The sequence below is a fragment of the Triturus cristatus genome, chromosome 8 (genome assembly GCF_964204655.1).
Source record: "Triturus cristatus chromosome 8, aTriCri1.1, whole genome shotgun sequence".
In the NCBI taxonomy this organism is placed as follows: Eukaryota; Metazoa; Chordata; class Amphibia; order Caudata; family Salamandridae; genus Triturus; species Triturus cristatus.
The window spans coordinates 218,594,921-218,618,406 of record NC_140591.1 but is presented as its reverse complement, the minus strand read 5'-3'; the positions used below and the strand labels follow the sequence as shown (position 1 = coordinate 218,618,406).

Below are 23,486 nucleotides of genomic sequence, written 5' to 3'. Positions count from 1 at the left end.
GAAAGCAGAAAAGAAATACAAAATGCTTATGCATTGTTTGGGCGCAGGAGGAATTAAAGTGTCTAATGCAATAAATAAGAAAATACGGGCAGAGAATGAGGGTGATATCTTTACCAATGCTATAGATGACCTTAATGGTTATTACAAACCAACAGTTTGTGTTGGCGTGGAAAATATAAATTCTTTCATAGAAAACAAGGTAAAGATGAATCCATTGACGACTTTGTCTCCGCACTAAAAAATCTAGCCATCAACTGTCGTTTTGGTGAGCTGCACGACAAATTTATAAGGGACCAAATTGTCATGCAGGGTTCCAACTCGGACATCCAGGAAAATTTATGGGCCAAGGGTGAATACCCCCTACAAAACATCATTGATATCGCAAGAAAAGCCGAGCTTACAGGCCGTTGCGCAAAGGCAGTTTTGACTGAGAGTAAAGGAAAAAAAGAGGATGACACAGTTAATAAAGTGACAGAGCAGAGGCACAACCCAAGAAGAACCTGGAACAAACAAAATACTAAACTTACACCTAACAAAGGCCAGACAAGCAACTGGGGGCGTTGTTACAGGTGTGGGAGCACATATCATATGGCCAATGACGTGAAATGTCCAGCTCGCAATGTGAAGTGTACACATTGTGGTGTGATTGGTCATTTTTCCAAAGCATGCAGAAGACGTAACTCTCGTTCTGTAAAGATGGTGGAAGCAGTTGAAGCAGATATCCAATACATGTCTGATGAAGACAAGATCAACATGTTTATACTAAACATTGAAGAAGAGCAAGTCGACAGTGTTAGTTCTTCATGTACAACAAAAACTAGAAAACCAGTCTGCAGCATGGCAATTGGAGGTGTAGATATCAATATTGTTGCAGATTCAGGCTCACCATATATAATTGTCAACAGAAAGGTGTGGGAGGAGAAGTTCAAACCCATCATAGGTGAGCAACTTGAAAAGGCAGACATCATAATCCGGTCATTCACAGGTGAACCAATCGATGTGTGCGGATACAGGGAACTTAATTTTGTATTTAAAGACCGTGAGTCTGCCGGTAAACTTTACGTTTCCAAAGTGGGACCATCTGTACTAGGGTGGATGGACCAAGGCAATCTTGGAATAATCCTGGACCCTAGCAAGGCAGACCCTGTATTAGGCATAGCAGGAGATGAAGACTATGCAAAGTCTTTCCTAGACACATTTCCAAAAGTATTTAGTGAAAAAGTGGGGATCCTAAAAGGTTACCAGCATAAAATCAAGGTCAAACCAATAACAACACCAGTCGTACACAAAGCCAGGAATCTTCCATTCGCCATAAGAGATGAGGTAAAAGCTCAACTTGAAAAACTCCTAGCAGACAGAATAATAGAAAGAGTGAAGCTTCTGAGTGGGTCGCCCCTCTTGTAGTCGCGAAACGACCCAATGGAAAATTGAGACTATGTGTGGACCTACGGGACCTCAACAACAACATTGTGGTGGAACAATTCCCCCTTCCCAAGATAAGTGAAATGTTAGCAACCACCAAGGGCATAAAGTGGTTTTCAACAATCGACTTGAAGTCAGCCTACCACCAGGTGCCTTTGCATCGCGAAAGCAAGAAGCTAACCACTTTCGTAACACCTTTCAGGTGTTTCCAATTTACTAGAGTGCCATTCGGTCTGGCATTGGCAGCCGCGATGTTCCAGAGGCTGATGCACAATATTTTTGACGGAATTTCAGGCATACTACTTTTCCAGGACGACATCCTTGTGATGGGAAAGACTAGGGAAGAGCATGACGACAAGGTCAAACAGGTGTTGGAGATCCTGGATGAAAAGGATTTAACTGCTGAGCACCTTAAGTGCAAGTTTGCAAGCAACTCAGTCAACTATCTGGGACACAAGATAACTGGTGACGGCATCAGCCCGAAAAGAGAACTCCTCCAAGCCATAACAGACTCTCCGGTTCGAAAAAACAAGAATGGGTTGTGGTCCTTCCTGGGAATGTTAGAATTCTACGCTAAGTTCATTAGAAACTTTTCACATAAAACATACGATTTAAGACAACTGCTCAAACTTCGGAACAAGTTTGAATGGACGGAAGAGTGCGACAAAACCTTTCTGACCCTCAAGAACGAAATGTGCGCCTCTGTAAGGTTTCGATCCATCACTAAGCAACTTTGTTACTACAGACGCTAGCGCAAAGGGATTAGGTGCTGTACTCACACAAAAAGATACCAAGGGTGTGGAATACACCATAGCTTTTGCTTCACGTTCGCTTACCCCTGCTGAGGAGAAATTTTCAGTCATTGAGCATGAAGCACTAGCGTGCGTGTGGGCCTTAGAACATTTCAGGCAGTTCGTTTGGGGCAGTAATGTCACGATATGCACAGATCACAAGCCCCTTACCAAGGTGTTTACTACAAAGGGGTTGTACAATGCGTCACCCAGATTGGCCAGGCTATCTGTGCGTTTGTTTGATTTTCAGTACAACATTCAATATGTTCCAGGGGTGAGGAATGTAGTGGCAGACTTTTTGAGCAGGATGCCTGTCGGAACAACAGACAAGGACCACATCTCAGAAACAGAGGAGACAAGCATAGCCAATGTACTAGAACAGTTCAAAGGCATATCAAATGAAGAATGGCTCATGGAGCAAAACAAAGACAGCATTTTAAGTTACATTTTAAAAATGTTAAAAGAGGGATGGACATGCAAAAGCCAATTACCCGAACCTCTACGAAACTACTGGGAGGTGAAAGACGAATTGTCACAGGCGAGTGGATTTTTATTAAGGAGTGGTAGGGTGGTACCCCCCAAAAGCCTTAGAATGAGGATACTAAGTTTGTGGTCAAAAGGAGGGACGTGGAGCCAAGTTTGTGAGGTCCTGCTCAAAGGCCCCAATGGAACAGTAGATAAGGAATGAGCAGTTCCTAGGGGTACTGTCTAGGACAGGGGAAAGGGGGGGAAGGGGAAGCACAGGTGTTTCTTCGAAATGCCCTCACACACCCCAAGGGATGTCATGCTTCATCATATGGGCATTTGCCCCTCGTCTGGCCGGCGCTGCAATGCCTGACGGGCTCCCGAAACCGGGGCTCTTTGTCAGGGATCTTTTGAAGAAGCCGTATGGGTGCGTGTGGGTGTGAGGGCGGATTGGTGCACTAGGGGTGAGGTGAATAAAAAAGGTTATAAGAGCTATCCTGCTAAATACAGTTTTTATTCATGAGGTAGCTCCAACCTTATTAAAAATGTGAAGAAGCCCTTTATAGGAAATAATGTTCCCTAAGGGCTAACTTGAGTGAGTGTGGTCAACATGTTTCGTGCCCCATCTGCTCCAGAAGGGGTCAATGGCACTTCGTCAGGACCGATTAAATGAGAAGTGAGTGCACCGCCGTATCGCAGTAGTTGCTGATTACGGCAGGAGTAGGTTGATGGAGAACTGGTACTTGGGATGTACCAAAACCCCCAAAAGCCTAATTCGCGCTGACGGGGAGGTACAGAGCACTACAGTTGCTCCGGAGTAGCGGTAGACAAGCAACTTCGCCGGTGTCCTACCCTCGCTCTGGGCCCCGAGCGAGGGTAGGACACCGGCGAAGTTGCTTGTCTACCGCTACTCTGGAGCAACTGTAGTGCTCTGTACCTCCCCGTCAGCGCGAATTAGGCTTTTGGGGGTTTTGGTACATCCCAAGTACCAGTTCTCCATCAACCTACTCCTGCCGTAATCAGCAACTACTGCGATACGGCGGTGCACTCACTTCTCATTTAATCGGTCCTGACGAAGTGCCATTGACCCCTTCTGGGGCAGATGGGGCACGAAACATGTTGACCACACTCACTCAAGTTAGCCCTTAGGGAACATTATTTCCTATACAGGGCTTCTTCACATTTTTAATAAGGTTGGAGCTACCTCATGAATAAAAACTGTATTTAGCAGGATAGCTCTTATAACCTTTTTTATTCACCTCACCCCTAGTGCACCAATCCGCCCTCACACCCACACGCACCCATACGGCTTCTTCAAAAGATCCCCGACAAAGAGCCCCGGTTTCGGGAGCCCGTCAGGCATTGCAGCGCCGGCCAGACGAGGGGCAAATGCCCATATGATGAAGCATGACATCCCTTGGGGTGTGTGAGGGCATTTCGAAGAAACACCTGTGCTTCCCCTTCCCCCCCTTTCCCCTGTCCTAGACAGTACCCCTAGGAACTGCTCATTCCTTATCTACTGATACTAAGTTTGTGTCATGAAGGACATTTAGGTATTGCAAAAATGAAAAAAAGGGTCAAAAACAATTACTGGTGGCCAGGCATTAGCTTAGAGGTGGAGAGAATGGTCAGGAATTGCACCCTCTGTGTTAACTCTGATAAGACACAGGTAACATTCAGACCCCCCTTGCACCCTATCCCATGCCCAACTATGCCATGGGAGAAAATAGGTGTGGACATTATGGGTCCCAAACCTGAGAATCTAGAACAGTGGTACGTATTAGTCATCAGTGATCATTACACTAAATGGCCTGAACTTAAATTTGTGAAAACACCAGACACAGGTAGTGTAGTCAAGTTCGTTGATGAAGTGTTTGCACGGGAGGGTCTTCCCAAACAAGTTGTCAGTGATAACGGGGCACAATTCATGTCCGAAACATTCAAGAGTTACATACAAGGGCACCAAATAGTACACACAACCACATCAGTTTATCACCCAGCGGGCAATGGGGCTGTTGAACGATTCAACAGAGTAATCAAAGGAATTGTTCAGATAGCTAACAGCAACAACTAAGCTGGAAACTGGAGACACTAAAAACACTGTGGGCTTACCGCATCACACCCTGCGAAACCACAGGACACAGCCCATTCGAGCTCGTGCGGGGAAGGACTCCATTGACCAAGGACAATGTGGGTTGGGTCAAGGCAGCCAAGAGAGTACACTGGTCCTCCCATCTTGTCAGAGAAAGGCTAGTGCGTGCACAGACCAATTGCAAAGAAAAATACGACAACAAGCACGGGTGTAAACAAGTGGAGCTCAAGATTGGGGACACTGTCAAGGTCAAAAGAAGTGTGGTCACATAGGGAAGGGCCAAGACAGATACACCTCACCCCTATCAGTGCGTAAGGTGTACTGCAATGCTGCACTTTTGAGCGATGGTGGGTGTGGCACTTCTCCGCCCTCTCTGCTTACAGAAAACCCACAGGGAATCCAAAAGTTACCTTGCCCACTGATCAAACAACTGAGTGTCCGGAAAACATCAAACGTAGCGTAACACACCATAGCGCATCAGACTTTGATTCCGACTATGAGTTTCCTACAGCCCACGCCATGGCTCACAGCAATATCACGCAGCCCACTTCTGAACCAGTTCACAGTCCACAAGACCTAGGTACGCCAGGAAGAGTTAGAAGACAGCTGCCTTCTATACCTTTACATGACGCTCCCTTGCCTATCAGCAGGAGCTGGGCCGGAAGGCTTATCGTACCACCAGTTAAAATTTCTGACTACATTTGTGAGTAATTGCTACTGCATGCATTTTGTTTGGTAACCCCATTTTTTTCTCTCTCTCTCTCTGTCTCCGTCTGATCTGTCACCAGCTGATGACCTTGCAGCAGCCGCGCCAGTTACGCTCCATGTTTCTGTTGGAGCCTGTGTTGGCAAAGTTAATAAAGAACTCTAATCCATATCCTTCTACAGCCTCCGGGAGCTCTTTACAAGCGGCCGCGCACTGATCAGTAGAGGCTGCCGATGAATGGGGGCATGACTGGTCCGTTCGGCCTGTAAGGGCACCCAGGTGCAGCGGGCCTGTGCCGGAAGCAGTCGCCCCGCCCACAATAGTGCTGACAGGAGGGAGCGGATGATGCAGCCTGTGTAGGAAGGCCACAGGACGGCCTACTTAGTTGGGCCCTCTCAAACTAAAGCTCCTGTTACCTCCAGATAAAGAGAGCAAAACAAACGGAGGCACCGAGCGGGAGCTGGCTCAATATCCCTTTGACAGACTATGAGGGAGGGGATACAACGTGCAGACACCCAGACACCACGAGATACGGGGCCCATACAGCTTGACCTTTGCGCCTCGAAGAGAAGGGGGGAAGGAAGGCCATGACCGCGGTCGCCTGACTGTGAAAACCGCTTCATAGAAGTGCGAGACATGCAAGGCTCAACTAGGGTCAGAGCAAGTGAAGCTCAAATAAGAGGCAACATTACCAAGACTCTGCCTGATGCGACGGCCAGGACTTAAGTTCCAAAGCTGCGCTAGGCACTTGGATACAGGGAGAAGATGTGCAATAGATAACGCAATGGGCAGAGAGGGTCAACACCACAGAGCCGGTCATGGCAGACATATCGCCCACACTTGCAACGACAGTGGAACGTCTGCATGCTATGGAATCCAAAATCCACACCCTGGAGCTCAGAGCAGAAGATTCCAAAAAACGCTTGTGCCACAATAACTTGGGGCTGCCAGAGAAGGTGGAAAGTACCTCGAGCAGTGGATACGAACTGAAGTGGCCCAGGAAGGCCTCTCCACGTTTTTCACTCTTAAACGAGTGCATCGGGTTGCGACAAGTCTGCCCATGCTGGAAGCCCCATCCTAACCGGTGGTGGTGCGCCATCTACACTACAAAGATCGAGACCACATCATGGCCCAGGCCTGCCGCAGAGAAGAGCTCTCAGACTTCTATTGTGAGGCGCATCAGAAAAGAGCTTCATTCCAAGAGGCTTAGCGCCAGTTGTGCCAACTCTCCCATATACCATGCTCTTCCCGGCCTGGCTAAGGGTAGTGGCGCAAGATAGCACAAAATTATTTCAAACACCGCAAGAAATCTGGGATTGGCTGGAGCAACGTCCGCAACTGGAGACCACAGACAGACGGCGAAAACAGCGTACCCGCCGCTCCCGCTCTCAACGCGGAGAAAGCCGAATAGCCTGGCTGCGCCATCACAGGCTTAAATGCAATTAGAGCAGCTGAACGTGATTAAGATGGTGGCGCAAATCAGTAGAGGAAACATGAGTCCATTGACATCGGAGAGAAGAGATCCAGTACGAGACAATTAGACAGATCTCACCCACCACTGTGAGATTCCCAGACAGTGCGCACGACCCAGACCTTCGAAGCCTAGCGTTGCCAATGGGGGCTGATTGATTCCTGGAGAACCCTGCACCCCCACGACCTAGATTATTCATACTTCTCTGCCCTACACGAGGTCCATGTCTGCCTAGACACCTTTCTATGCACCCCAGACATCCAAATCTTAGTCCAAACGGTTAAAAACTTGGCCCTAATGATAGAGGACCATTACCCGGTCCTCCTCGGCTTGGGATGGAGCCACCCGAGGCCCTCAATACCTACCTGGAGGCTCTGGCCAGACTCCTTAGAAGATCAAGTCTTTGGGGAAGTGATCCGTGAAAAGATAGCCCAATTCTTCAGTGACAAATAGGGAACGTCCTCCTTTCCTTCTTGTGGAGTGGGATACCTTTAAGGCTGTCCTACCGGGCCAGTGCATATCAGAAACCAAAGGGATTAGACATACACTCCTGGAAGAAGAACTGACTGCAGAGCGGGACCTTTGAGAGTTTAAACAGAGACAGCAGGGACACCCAGAACTGCATTCAGAATTAACGGGCACCAAAGAGGAAGAGCAAAGTATTCTGAAAGACTTAGATGTTTTGACTTTAAACTGTATACGGACGGGACACACGCCAAATGGTAACAAGTCGAGGTCCCTGTTGGCTTGGCCGGCGAACCCAGCCAGCAGGGGTTCACCCGTGGTTGAGCTGGAAGACTCCGAGGTGGACAGGAAATATACACAGGAGGGGGTCAATCATATTTCGACCTGTACTACTCCAGCCTGTACCGTAGTGCCCCAGTGTGAAACACTGATGCAGTCTGGGATTATCTGCAGTTGGGAGGAGTAGAGGCAGAGGCACTGGGTGCGGACATCTCCCCTCAGGAAGTGAGAGCAGCCATTAAACCTATGGCACGTAACAAGACTGAGGGAACTGATGGCTTCCCAGTCGAGTTCCATGCCACCTACTCGGGTGAACTGGTTTTTCAACTGATATTGCTGTATTCCATGGACTGGACTGCGGGGACTTTGTCTAACAACACCAAGGAGGCCCTCATAATACCAGTTCTGGAACCAAGGAAACTCAGCCCACGACTGCACGGCCTACAGACGGTTGTCAATGCTAAATATTGACCATAAAATTTTGAGTAAGATATTGGCGGGCAGGCTTTTACCCCACATGTCAAAACTAAACTATCTAGACCAGGCGGGTTTCATCCCAGGCCGGAATACAGCCATTAACATCAGGTGACTCCTGTCCATACTAGACGTTGACAGCTGCGATAGGACCACAGGAGCTATGTTCGCAGTGGATATAGAGAAGGCATTCGACAGTCTCGAATGGCACTTCCTATATGAGGTGCTGTGCAAGGTAGGCCTAGGTGGGGGATTTCTAAGGTGGATGAAGTTATTATATGCAAATCCAACGGCCAGATTGCGAATGGGGAGGACTATTTCTTTGGGCCAGAGGGTGGAGTGAGGAACGCGACAGGGATGCTCCCTGTTTCCCCTACTGTTCGCACTGGCTATGGAGCCTTTGGCCTGCTGTTCACGAATGGGACAAGACTATCAGGGACTGGCAGTGCGATATTCACAAAACTGTATTGCCTTATATGTGGATGACCTCCTGATCTTCCTTCGTGACGTGAGAGAGGATTTGAGGGGAGCGAGGAATATTCTGGAATGTTTTGGCCTACTATCAGGCCTGAGAGTAAATTGGCAGAAATCCAGACTCTTTCCTACGATGCCCAATAGACCTCCCCAGCCGAGCTAGGCCACTTCCAATGGGAACCTAGATGCCTGGATTACCTAGCGGTAAAGATATACCATAATACCTCCAACCTATTGGAGGGCAATGTCGGTAGAGCGATCTGCTCCCTTCGATCATCCTTTGGCGTTCTGCAAAATGTTGTCATTATCAGCGGTGGACAGGGTGGCCCTCCTGAAGATGGTGGCACTGCCGAGTCTTCTATACTACTTTGGTACATTTCCGATATGGCTACCTCTGACGGTGTTCTGAGAACTGGACACACAGGCCATATCGTTTATTTGGGGGATGGGCTGCAGACAAGTGGTGGAATGGTGATCCCGGACTCTGAAGCATACTTTATTGCGGTGCACCTGAACTGACTGATCCAGTGGCTGGCATCCAGAAGGAATCCGGACAGGGCCATAGGCCCATTTACGCCAGCATCCTCTGAACTCACAAAAGTACTATTACGCACACTGTGATGATCTGCTGGGGACACTAAAGAGCTCAGAGTCATACTCCAGTGCGGGACTAGATATTTGCAAACGGCTTGCAGTAGAACCCTGTACTCTCCTGACTTACCCCTCGACATGCTTTGACATATGCCACATGGCAGAAGCTGGAAGGACCTTAACTCTTGGGTTACAGCGGGGGCGACTCAAGTGGGGGACCTCTTTCGAGACTCTAAACTACTCCTGTTTGATGGGTTTCACACAATTTGATCTGCCTCAAGGTCATTTCCTCCTTCATAGGGCCCTTACCACAGCATTCAGAAAACACTGGGGTACCAGATCAGTAGAGCCACAGACGCTGAGCTGCTGTCGATATGTGGTTCTATCAGTGGGCACAGTCAAAACAGTCTTGTGACTTTATAAAGCAATACGAAATGTTCTCCAAAGACCAATGGAACGATTACGAACACAGTGGGAGGAGGACGTGGGGAATCCGAAATCTGAGGCAGACCGGGATACTATATTGAAAAGGACACCAAAGGACTCGCGGAATGCACAGTGTAAGTTAATTAATTACTATATTCTGATTAGGGTGTACCTTACCTCGATGAAAATTAGAAGCTATTTCCAAGTGGAGGAGGCAGTGTGCCCCCGATGTGGGGAAAGGCACACATTTTGCACATGCTCTGGGAGTGCCCTATTCTGAGCGCCTTTTGGGAGGAGGTCTTGAATATAGTTGAAACTGTCACTGACAGGGAGATTCACCGCACCCCGGGTCACTGTGTACTAGGATGGTTCCCACACATAGCCAAAACCAAAGTCACTGGGAAATTCCAAGACCTGGCATATGTCCTGCCCAAATGGGAAATCACCAGGAACTGGAAGTCAACGGGAGGGCCTAAGATAATAACATGGAGAAGGGAACTAGAAAAATGGTCAGGATGTGAAGGGAGAATATTCATTAGGGAAGCACACTGAGGTATAGGCACACTGGATAAAGCCAGGGCCTGGGGAGGGCTAGTCGATGAACTAATAGCAATGGATTTGGGCGCTACTGCAGCCTCGCCCTCAAGATCTCCATCTCAGGAGCAGAACACCAGGGCCCACATCTAGCAGCCCCTCTTTGAATACACCCTGTCTCCCATTCCTGTATAGCCTGTACAAGCCTACACACAACGACCTCTAAGAGTGCAGACCCATCATATACAGTGACAAAATTGAAGTAAGGAACTGACTTAAGTGAGGAGGGAGGAGTTGAGAATGTTTGTGATGTGGTAAGAAACGAAGAAGACAACGGCATTAAATTGACCTAATACCAATCATGTATTGTATAATGATGATGCAGCACTTGTGGAAAACCCCAATAAAATCTAGTTAAAAAAATAAAATAAACAAAACAACATACCAAAACTGGTTTTTTTTCTCAAACTTGTTTTTTATTGAATTTTTCACCACAATTGTCACGACACATGGAAATGCATAGAATCATACATCCCGTATACAGCTGTAATAATGCTATTTCCGTGTACAGAGTGTTGCGGTTATTACGGTTCTCCTAGAAGACATATACACATTACCAGTACATTGCGGACAGCAAATTCGTCTTAAACTGGCCCTACCCATGGAGCCCTAACCCACCCCCCTCCGCAATCCCCAGTGCCTAGGCCAAATAATCACTCCTGCACCCGCTTATGGTGAGAGTACAAGGGAACCTGGGAATGAACCCTCAACTGTGTGGGAACAAATCACAGAAAGAAAAAGAGGAAAAAACATAAATCTGGGCTGGTGTAACTCAGTCTAATTACGACCCTGGGCGACTAGAAAGTGGGGAGTGAAGCCTCTGACGCGCTCTGATGTGTGACTGTATGCTATTTAGAACTGGAACATGTGGAGTGTCTCTATAGATGTCACTCAGTCGTTCCATGGTTAATGCCTTCCAGAGGCGTGCCTGCCATAGCATCATGGCTGGCGCCTCCTGCTGCTTCCAGGCTGCAGCCAAAGCCATCTTGGCTGCCCCCAAACAAAGCCACAAGATGGCTTGGTCTGCTGTGGTTTGATACTTCAACCCTGGATCTCTAAGTCCTAGAAGCACAAATGCTGGAGAATCTGGGATGTGATAACCTAAGATGTCTTTGATATGGGCGAGAATTTCATTCCAAAAGGGCGAATGACCAGACAATCCCACCATATATGGCGGAAATCTCCAAGAAGGCTGTCACCTCTCCAGCATAGGTCTGTTGTGTTGGGAAAGATCTTTTTGAGTTTGGTGGGGTATAGGTACCAGTCATAGAGCACGTCATAATGTGCCTCTCGTTGCGTCAGGGAATGATTATGGCGTCGTGTGTCCCTCCATATTGCTTTCCACTGGGTGTCCGTAATGTCTTGGCCAAGAGTTCTTTCCCAAAAGTCAAGATACCGGGGAGGAGGGAAGGGTAAGGTGCATAACAGAAGTGTGTGAAGGAAGGAGATAGCCCCTTTCATTGTGTCTGCTTTTGTCAAGTAGCGTTCAAAAGGTGTGAGTTCCCTTGTCGCCCCTTCTCTAATCACGGGTTGTAGGGCCCAGTGGCGTAGTTGGAGATAGTGAAAGTATTCTGACTTGGGCAAGTTGAAGTCACATTGGCAGTTTTCAAACGTTAGGAAGTCCCAATTGTGGAATAAGTGTGTAAGGGTGAGGCATTTTATTTATTTACTTGAGTTTTATATAGCGCTGGCTAGACCCGGAGGTATCAGAGCGCTTTAAATGAGAGAGTTACATAGGTTACAAATTACACATTGTTACGGAAGGTACAACAGTTACAAGTTACAGCTGTTGGTTCTTGGCGTGTAGAGGGGTAAGGGGTAATGTTAAAGGGTGAGGGGAGGGAGATTAAGCGGCGCATAGGCATAAGGATAGACAAAGCAGGCAGGAGGAGAGGAATTCAGGAGAGAGAGGAAAGGAAAAAGGGAGGTAGCCAAAGAATGAAGGAGATATGCAGCGGTGGCGGGAGTAGGGGACACAGCGTGGAGACGGGGAAGTAACTGTGTCTGATGTCCAGCTGGGTGGGAGACGGCTCCCCGTGGAACAGGGATCATTCTCAGTCCTCAGTTATGTGTGATTCCCTTGTCACGGTGTACTCTCTCAACGGGGTCGCTGAGACTCCAGGACATAGATGCTGGATCCCTCCCCAATAAGGGGAGAGGAGTGCTTTGGTCACGGGCACACTCTGAAGAATGAAGGAGGGAAGAGGTAGGGGGGAAGGAAACCCAGCGGGAAAGACAGTGTCTGACGTCCGGCAGGGTTGGAGACGGCTCCCAGTGGTAAGGGGACCAATCCCAGTCCTCCGCTTTGTGTGACACCCTTGTCACTGTTGTCACAATTCTGGAATAAGTGTGTAAGGGTGAGGCATCCCCCCTCCCTCCATGCATCGAAAGGACCCGGTTCTAGTGCAGGGGGGAATGCTGGATTGTAATGTATGGGGGTGAATGGGGAGGGGAATGTCGTCCACTCAGTCTGGCGCAGCACAGCGTTCCATGTTTGAAGAGCCGTATTGGTAGGTATGCTAATGTAAGCATTTGCTGGACGATCCAATTTCGGCTTCCAAATAAGGTCCCAGATCACTCGACCGGCGATCGCCCGGTCCATATGTAACCAGTGTTTGTCCGATTCTCGGTGAGACCACTTGACTACAACCTGGAGTTGTGCTGCCTTGTAGTAGAGTTTTTTAGGGGAAGGTTATCGCCAACAAAACAGGGGCGGGGGAGAGCACAGAACTGGGAGAGACCAGGAGGTTGGAACAGGGGAAGGAACACTCAACAAGCCACATCACGAGTACGGTTTTACCAACCGGAAACGCATGGGGAGATTTCCACACGGAGACAAACATACAGATGGTAGACACCCAAACACGGAGTGACCAGCACCATAATAACACAGACTACTCCGGGAACAATATGCGAGTAACAACCAATCAACTGATGGTTTACACTCCTCCACAGGGTCACAGCATTGCGGAACCACCTAACGTAATGGATAAGTTACATAAGACCAGTAACCCGAACACTAGCACCACATCAGACCCCATCATCAATCTATCACATCACACTCTATCTCATGCAGAGAGAGATGTGCTCTCACAGGGACTTTCCTTTGTTCCTACAGTGATCCCAGACTCCTTCCAAGTGAAAATTGAACTCCAGCGTTTCTTTCGCAAGATTAGATTAAAGTATTACTTTAGTAAAAACTCCTATAATCTATATCCAACAGCCACATGCTTCAGACCCACCTCCACATTTACACCAGGAGCCTACATGATGAGTGAGAGGATACTGGCATACGAGAAAACTGTACTCCAAGAGACTATGCAAAATCTGGAGGAAAGAAAGTACATAAAATACAACACCAGTAAGGAAGAAAAAATTGCACTACGTTCCCTGAGAAATGATAAAACCATTGTGATCAAAGCAGCAGACAAAGGTGGGGCGGTGGTATTACAAAATACCAGTGACTATGTAGAGGAGCTCGAACTGCAACTTGGAGCTTTGGACAGCTATCAACCTACTCCATGAGACCCTACCCCTTTCCTTAAATCCTTGATAGAGAGATTGACCAAGGAGGGTTTATCTGAAGGATTCTTAAGCCAGTCGGAGTACGAGTTTCTCAACAATAAAGAACCTAGGATCCCCACCATATATACATTGCCGAAGATACATAAGCGTGCAGAGAAGCCACCTGGAATACCAATTGTTTCAGGCTGTGGTTCCATTTTGGAACCACTTAATCAATTCATTGATCACTTTTTGCAACCATTTGTACCGAAGACCAAATCATTCGTGAGAGATACCATGCATATCATACAGCTGCTTGAAGGTCAGGCATTCGATACCCACACCCAACTGCTTGTCACATTAGATGTGTCTTCACTCTACACATCGATTCCCCAAGACACAGCATTGGATGTCATCAGAACTACATTGGACACTAGACCAAGACCTCATTGGATCCCAACCGAATTCTTACTTTCTTTACTAGATATATCCATGAAAAAGAACTATTTCATGTTCAAAATACAATTCTACTACCAATGCAAGGGAGTAGCCATGGGTGCTACCTATGCCCCTAGTCTGGCGAATATATACATGGACTACTATGAAGAAGAACATCTGTACAACCATGCCAACCCATATCTCAACCAAATTTTGGTATGGAAACTTTATATTGATGACGTGGGAATGATCTGGTCGGGAAACAACGATGAACTGAACGAATTCTTCAATTGGCTGAACACTAGATCCAATGACATCCAGTTCACAATGTCATACAATAATGAAGCTATAGACTTCTTAGATCTGACATTCGGTGTAGAAGATGGACTACTATACTGCGATTTGTACCGCAAACCAATAGAGAGAAATTCTTTGCTGAAATACTAGTCCCATCATCCACGTAGTCTGAGGGATAATTTACCCTACGGGCAGTACCTCAGGCTCAGAAGGAATTGTACAAGGAGGATTGATTACTTCAAGGAATCCGAAATACTCACTATCTGTCTCAAAGAGAGGGGTTATCCAACTGGACTGTTAAAACGGGCCAAAAAGTGGGCCTGGTATTGCCCTCGTGAACAACTGCTGGAGGTTAGTCAAAAACACATGGGGACAGACAAGATCGTCTGCGTTACCACATTCAACACCAAGAGTAACGAAATAAAAAAAGTAGTGAAGAAATACTGGAATTTGGTTGCCAGTGAACTACAAACCACGCAGGACCCCGTCTTTGCCTTCAGGAGGGGCAAAAATATCAAGGACACAGTTGTAAACGCATACCTCGAAGCACCTAAGCCACCTGATCTCAGAAGCCATTTTGGTCTTCCACCATTGACTGGACACCACAAATGTGGACAATGCAAGGCGTGTGATCTATGCCAGGAAGGAACCACATTTGTACATACCAACAGAACATACAATCTTTCCCACTTTACCAATTGCAACAGCTCACACGTTATATATGCCATTCAGTGCCCCTGTGGTCTTATATACATTGGGCAAACAACCCAGAAAGCCAAAGTCAGGATTTTGCAACACATGAGCAGGATAAAATGCAGGGTCCAAGGGGCCCCCATGGTTGAACATTACATGACACACCACCACTCTCCTAACAACTTAACATGGTGGGTACTAGAGAAGATCATCCCCAATGTTAGAGGGGGTTCGATTATGAGGAGTTTGAACTATAAGGAGTGCAGATGGATCCATTTACTTAACTTAGTACAAAATGGGTTAAACGAGATGGAGGAGACATCGAAACAAATGGGACAACTCTGAACTGTCCAGTTCACTTACCCTGTAGACACTCCACTTTACGTAATTTCCACATTGTGCCTTCTAGATGGCCAGGTATCTGACTACCCCCTGCATGGTTTTATATAATCCTGGAACCCTGTATACACCCATGCACAACACTTGGAAATTGACTGGGTAGTACCGACATGTTAGTCTAGAACGATACTGCAGCAACCTTGTTGCATAGTATACGCATAATAAATGCATCGAACTAGGGTACTTTTGCCATTTCCTTGGCAATTAGTTAAAGATGTTGAACTTTCAATACATGAAATCGACTGCATGATTGCATACCCACTGTACCTTAATCATGATGGCTATAAACACGTACAACGTATGTAACACACTGTATATAGTCACGCACAACATATGGAAATATCTTAGAAATTGGAACTGTGCCCAATTAAAAAAGGAGAAAGTTTTGCACTCTGGAAAAGAAGAAGCTTTCCTAGCTTTCCGTTTTTTATCATTATTATATAAGTGAATCCGTACAACAGACGTATGACCAATCATTAAAACAACAGTGTAATGTTGCCTGTTCCCCAGTATGTGAAAATGCTGGAAGATTATTATTGTATAAAAGCATTGAAAAATTCGTACTATACCATGCTGTATTGTTCAACGTGATATGATGATGGTCGAAGATCATCACTGTATCAATGCATTGAGATATCTCACTACACCACATGGTCTTACACATAATCGCACGGGCGCGTTCACCGCCCCCTGCGTGATAATGAATGTAATTTTAGGTGACCCCTCATTCGCTTAGACAGGTCCAATCTCTACCTGGCAAATCTGCATGACGCTGGACGCGAATCGGCGCCAGCGTCATCCGTTACCGAGCAACCGGCAATCCTTCACAAACGCGCGACGTACACGCACACGTTTTTTCTGCTACATCAGCAGGCTCAGTGCAAGCGCTGCTGTCAGTCTACACAGTCGAGCCAGGACTAATGCCGGCCGCCCGTGATTCAGCATCCAGCCCTTGACGTCCGATACAAGGTGAGCAGTGACTGCCGCTCGAGCCTCTTTCATTTTATTAGCTAGATGGCTCCCGTTCCTAAATCGTATCCTACTTTTTAACAGATAAAATACATGAAGCACCTGAAATAATGACTGCCTGCTCCTATTGATTCAGCCTCAACAAAGGTGAGCAGCGTTTGCCGATTGAGCCACTTTTCTTTAATAGCTAGACGCCCCCCCCCTCTTTAACCCTATCCTAATTTTCTACAGACACATTACCTGAAGTGACTGACTTAATTAACTGGAACGCTTCTCATCCTGAGGTGAGCATGCAAAACAGTTGTTGACAATTTTTCCAAACATCCCCCAGACCACCCTCCCCCTTCCCTTCCCTTCCCTTTCCTCCTTTTCCTTTTCTCCCCCTCTTCTCTCCCTTTCCCCCTCTCCCCTTCCCCTTTTCTTCTTCCCCCCACCCCTCCTTCTCCTATTTCCCCCCCTCTCTCCCCCTTCCCCCCGACCCCCTCGCAATTCATTTGCCACTAAATAGCTTTACACAAATGTTAAATCATTTTTCTTCACCACAGAATTACATCAGATGTCCTGAATATACCTTTTACTGTTATAAGGAGGGTCTAGGTACAAGCCAACCACGCTAAACCTTGAACTACCCTTAGGTGAATTTTTATACCACCACACATTCTATGAGTCATTGTTCCTCGACAACACACCTGATTCTAGCATCTTACTACCTACATGCCGTCACCCCCTGTCCCTGTCCTGATGAAGATGAAGACCTGCACTGACTTTATAGTAGTGCAGTATCTGGGTTGAAACGTCAACACTATCCCCTGGATCAGTAGCCAGAGCCTGCGAAAAAACGAATTTACTCAGTTCGCAGATCTACTATAAATACATGTTTTCTGGCCCTCAGAATTCTTTCAACTTTTTAAAGCACTTTGTATATATCACGCACTTTATCACTGAGCACTACTTGTCACATTGTCACGAATTGTTATCACTTTGTACCTTGACGGCCTTTCAAAATGTCCTTGAGTATATATATGAATGACGCAATTTATATATAAAAATATCAGAATACCTTAAAGTTTGTTTTGTGTGTTGCCTATGACTAATTGCAAATCTCGAATAACGCATGACTTATGCTATCTTTGTAAAGAGACCTTTTTCACCCTACGGAACCACTGTTTCTTTGTTGTAATAGAGTGTCAAGTCGGGCATAGCTAGGCCCCCTTCGTCTGTGGATGTTCTCAAGAGGTGGAATGGAAGCAGCGGTCTTTTATTTTGCCAAACAAATTTTTTAAGTAGTATGTGTGCTCTATGTAGGAAGTGTTTCTCGAGGCTGATGGGAAGGCTCTGAAACAAGTGCAGAAATTTCGGCAGTACCACCATCTTAATGGCATGAAGTCTACCGATCCAAGATAAATAGAGAGGTGACCAGCGCTTGAGGTCAGTCTGTAATTGGGTGAGGAGCGGAGGATAATTAGCAGTGAACAAGCCTGAGACTTTGGGGGTCAATTTAATCCCTAGGTATGTCAAGTCCTTCTTGCACGTTGGAAAGGTGTAGAAGCCTAAGTTTCTCATTTCGGCTTCTGGCAGTGTTAGATTTAGTAGGAATGATTTAGGGAGGTTAATTTTAGGACCGCCTACCAGCTCAAACCGGGTCAGCGCCTCTTGTGCTGCAGTCACGGAGCTCAGGGAATCTGATAACGTCAACAAAATGTCGTCGGCAAACAAAAATATCTTATGTTTGTCAGAACTAAAGGGCAGCCCTCTAATCTCCAGGGATTCCCTAATAGTCACCGCAAGTGGTCAGATACTTAATGCAAAGAGGATTGGGGACAGTGGACACCCCTGTCTCGTTCCTCTCCCCAGCAAGACAGGATCTGAAGCCACCATGTTAACCAAGATCTTGGCACTCGGAGCTGCAAAGTTAGCTCGTATCATGTTGATAAAAGTGTCGCAGAATCCAAAGCCCTGAGGACCCAGAAGAGAAAGGCCCAGTCCACCTGATCGAGCGCCTTCTCGGCATCTAACCCCAGGAGAACTGCCGGAATCTGTTTCTTATGTGATTTCTCTATTAAGTGGATCACCCTGCGTACATTATCGTGTGTTTGTCTGCCCCCAATGAATCCGGATTGGTCTGGATGTATAAGATCTGGCATCAGTTTGTCCAACCGCGAGGCCAGTATCTTGGAATAGAGTTTAGCATCCGGGTTAAGAAGTGCGATGAGGTGGAAAGAACCACACAGCTAGGGATCCTTCTTGGCCTTAGGGATCACAGTAATTAATGCTTCGCTCATGATGCGAGTCACCTGCGAAGCAGTCGCTATGTAGTTGAAAAGAAGTGTCAGTTGGGGAGTAAGTTTCTCGCTAAAGCTTTTATAAAATTGAACAGGCAGACCATCCGACCCTGGGGCTTTGTGTTTGCTTAAAGGTTTTTAGGGCCGCATGAACCTCCTCCTCCAAGATAGGTTCCCCGAGTAGCTCGTTCTGGCAGCGCGTCACCTGAGGAAGTATCACTGAGTTCAGGTAGGTTGCTTGAGTGTGTGGGTTGGCGTGGTCGGGAGTATAGAGGGTATCATAGAAGTCTTTGAACAATCGCGCTTTACCTGGTTCCTCCCTAATCTGGACTCCTTTTTGGATCCTTCATGCTTGCGATATGCTACCGTTCCCTTTTTACCCTTAATTGTTGTGCCAGATGCGCCCCTATTTTGTTACCCTGAGCATACGACGTCTGCTGGAGGCGAAGAGGGGTCAATTCCGCCCTATTCGAGTATATTGCATGTAGCTTCCCTTTCAGGGCTGTGACTTTTCTTTGGAGCGTGAGATTGGGATTGGTTTTGTGCTCGCGCTCCGCAGTCTTTAATTCTCCCTCCAGGAGTAACCTCTCTGCCGCCCTCTCTTTATTAAGGGCAGACATAAGGGACAGATATTGTCCCCGAATAACTGCTTTGAAAGTGTCCCAGTTATTTGTCATGGACGTATCTTGAGGACTATTCATTTGGAAGAATTCTCTAATGGAAGTTTTCAGGGCATCGCGCGATGTTTTGTCTCGGATTAGGGCAGTAGGGAAATACCACCTATTGGACTTGAGTGGAGTGCACGACCACTTCATGGAAACCGCCAGTGGGCGCGATCAGAAATGACTATGGGGTGTATAGTAGCTTCCCGAACCTGACTAGTGAGTGTTTGACCAAGGAAGGTGTAATCAAGTCTTGAGTAGCTGCAGTGGACATGAGAGAAGAAAGTATAGTCGGTGTCATCCGGGTGTACTTCTCTCCATGCGTCCCTGAGACCCATTGCCTGTACCTCCTGTTTCAGAGCTTTTGGAAAACTACCCGTATGGATTTTTTGATGGTTGGAACTGTCTGCCCCTGAGTGCCAGGTGAGGTTTAAGTCGGCCATGAGGATTATATCACCTGTCGCAAAGCCCCACAGCAAAGACAGCGTAGAGTGGAGGAATTTCGCCTGGTTAGTATTGGTCGCATATATCGTTGCTATGGTGCACTGTTGTCCCCGCAGCCGTCCCAGCACCATTAGGACTCTCCCCTCCTTGTCTGTTTTGTAGTCCTCAGGTTGGAATTTGAGAGAGGAATGAAAGAGCAGGGCTACCCCGTTATGTTTTGTAGTGGCGGAAGACTTGTAGATCAGTGGGTATGATTTGTGTTTCAATCTATGATCCTCGGACAGGTTGAGGTGGGTCTCCTGGAGGGCCACCAAGTCATAGTGTTGATCTGTGAGGTATTTCCATATCTTGTAATGCTTTAAGGGGCATTCATACATCTTACGTTCCAAGGAAATGTAGAGATCCCCATAGTGAAGACAACGGTTTAAGCACCCTCATAAGAACACATCCTAGGACCCATCCCTTTTTACATCCCCCCCCCGTCCCTGCCCGACTCCCGCCTTCTGGGGTTGCTGCATACTGTGTCCCCTCATCCTCCCATCCTCTCAGAGCCTTATGTGTTATCCCCGGCACCCAGGGTCAAAAAGAAAACCCGAGCAAGAAAGAAAAAAAAACAGTGAAGTTGAACAATGTCTACTTTGGAACTGTCTGACCCCAGTCCCGCGTACCTTCATAGTGTCTGACCGACACTGTGAGGCGATTAGGACCAAAGTCCGTTGCCAAAAGCTCAATGATGTAGCTAATTGTAAAGACAATCACCGGCCCCCTATGATCAGTGTAAAAGGCTCCGATCGTCGGAGCTTGCTCAGAAGGATGGGGTGGGCAGCCTCCATTGCACAGACGTTTGGACTCTAATAATACTGAGTCTGCAGAGAAAGTGGAACAAAGTCGTTGCCGTCTGTTTCACAGAATGTATACATCTCCACTCCCCCAGGCCCTAAGAATGCAGTTCTTTTGATCCGATCTATCTACTCTCCTAACAGAGTCTCTCCGCGGCGCTCCTCAATTCGGGTCAGTGGTATCTTGGGTATTCTTTGGTTTGGGGAGTCGGCGGGGTGGTCACTCGCTTGATTCACCCCCTCCAGCCATCTCAATGCTTTGAAGAGCTGGGGTATTCTCCCCGGGATCGTGAACAGGCAGTGGGATCCCCAAGACCCTGCACGCGTGCTGGACCTCAGTGACGTGGCGCGCTCTGTTTTTGAATTCAAAGCTGAGACCAAAAGGGTATGTCCATCTGTAGCGGATATTGTCTTGGCGTAGCTTGTCTGTAACAGGCTGAAATTGCTGACGTCGCGCCAAGGTCGCCGGGAAGATTGCTTTGAACAGTTCACAGGCGAGCCCCTGAAACTTCACCACATCCCTTTTTCTGGCCACCTGGATTATCGCCCCCTTAGTTTTGAAGGAGTGCAGTTTGGCGAGGATGTCCCTTGGTCGACGTTTCTCTCCTTGTAGGAGCATCCACACTCTATGGACTCTCTCCATTTTCACCTTCACCGTCGATAGTCCCAGTATTTCCGAGAACAGGTCTTGGCCTCGAGGTCTTGGCCTTCCGCTCCTTCGTCCAGATTGTGGATCCGTATATTATCTCACCAAGAGCGGTTCTCCAGATCCTCCTGTTTCAGTTGCGTTGCCGTGAGCTGAGTCTGGAGATCTTTCGTTAGGGCTGAGATGTGTTCTGTTCTCTGTTCGAGTTCCGCATTTCTAGTCTCCGCATCCAGCACTCTCGTGCCCAGTGAGTCGATATCTTGCTGCAGGGAGGTGAGTCTGCCACTTAGATCTGCCTTCAAAGCATCCAATGGTTGGTACCAGTCTGCCTTTAGTTCATCCCTCAGCTCCTGCTTAAATGCTCCCAGAAAGGCGAGCAGGTCATCCTTTGAGAGAGCCATTTCGCCCTCCTCGTGTGCACTCTGTCGTGGTTCCGTATCGGAGTTAGGCACAAAGTATGCAGACAACCTGTTGCTCTGGGGTTGTTTTTTAGGCGGCATAGAGGAGCAGGCGGCGTGAGCCGGGGATGTCCCAACCCCGGGACTCCTGAGTCGCAGAGCCTTGAAGGGCTGTGTTCCTCTCTCTAGCGCTGCCCCCTGAACCCAGTCAGGACGCGAGGGCAACATCCTGGCCAAGGTTCCTGCTCCTTCGGCAATTCTCCACACGTCGGGATGCCTCAGTCCACCCCTGCTGTCCCTCTGGTATTAGGTGGCCGCTTCAGCCATCAATCTTATATGACCGGCCTGTCGCTGGAAGGAGTCGCCACTGAGGCTGCAGACTGGGTCCCTGTGCCTTTTTGGAGCTATGCACTGCAAAGTGCTCCAGTGCTGTGTGGAGCGGATGAGACCCCTCCTCTAGTGCCGATCTGCCGCCGTGTAAGGGGGCCCAGTGCTCACACAAGGCATAGCGTCCACCGCGGGTGCCATGTTGAAGTCAGGCACCGCTGTATTTATTGCCTCCCCAGGGGCAGCGAGGAAGTGCTATCAGGGCCGTGAGGGGACCCTAGCCAGCAAGGTAAACCCACTGCCGCACCTCCCGCTGCTATCAGATGTCCGCTTCCTCCCTGCCGAGCATCCGCCCGCCTCGCCCGTCCGGTCCCCGCCACTGGGAAATGGCGGCCGCAGTGTCTTCAGCCTTATGCCACAGTCACTCATGGTGGTGTTGCAGGCGTAGGATCTCTGAAGGCTTCAAAACACATCTGGCGTCGATGTGGCACGCCTCGCCGCTGGACCCATGAAGTCCGCTCCGCACCTCCGGGACAGCACCGCCGACAGCCAGGGGCGAAGCTCCAGCGGGGACAGCAGCCTCTCACTGGGGCCTCAATCGCCTGCCATCCGATGCTCTAGACGCTGTCCCAAACGGTGCAAGGGAGACCGGTGACGTTTCCACTTTATCTCCGGTACATTTCCGCACTTTTGGTGACTGCACCGTGGCGGTGTCAATAATTAAACCAGTTTGGGCAACGGAGCTGTTGTGCTCACGTCTGCACGGCCATCTTGGTTGGCCACCACCCTCATAATCAAAACTTTTTAAAACATAACAGGTCACATCACAACAAACCAGTTAAAACAGAAAGCAAAACAACTACTGTTGTACAATATGACAGAACCCTCATCATCATTACCACAAAACACCACATTACAGATCTGCAAAAACGTTTGTGTTTTTTAGATACCCGTATACTCAGGAGTTGGTAGGTGCTCCCACATTTTCCAGGGTGTCCTTGCCCTCGACTCCCCAATCGTATGCCTAAAATTATTTACGAAAAAAAGATTTACAAGTGCAAATTCATTTATTGTGAATTCATTGCACTAGTTAATCAAGCTAGAGAGGAGTTGGCCTAACGGTTAGGGCAATCGACCTCGAATCTGGGGAACTGGGTTCCAGTCTCGGCAATGACGCTGAGCATCCTGTGATTCTGGGAAAATCACTTAATCTACCCGTGCCTAACAAAAATGAATGTGTCCACATGTAATGCAAATGGTGCTATGTAAGGCGCTCTGATACCCGATTCGGGTCAAGTTCGCGCTATATAAAACGCTGTAAAATAAAAAAAATTAAAT

The 23,486-nt window shown here is 47.8% G+C and overlaps 1 protein-coding gene across 5 annotated transcripts in view; it reads right to left on the bottom strand.

The window, feature by feature from the left end:
• DEUP1 (deuterosome assembly protein 1) overlaps positions 1–23,486 on the bottom strand; it is a 425,119-nt gene that overhangs the window by 89,731 nt on the left and 311,902 nt on the right. The gene's annotated exons all lie outside the window — the stretch shown is intronic.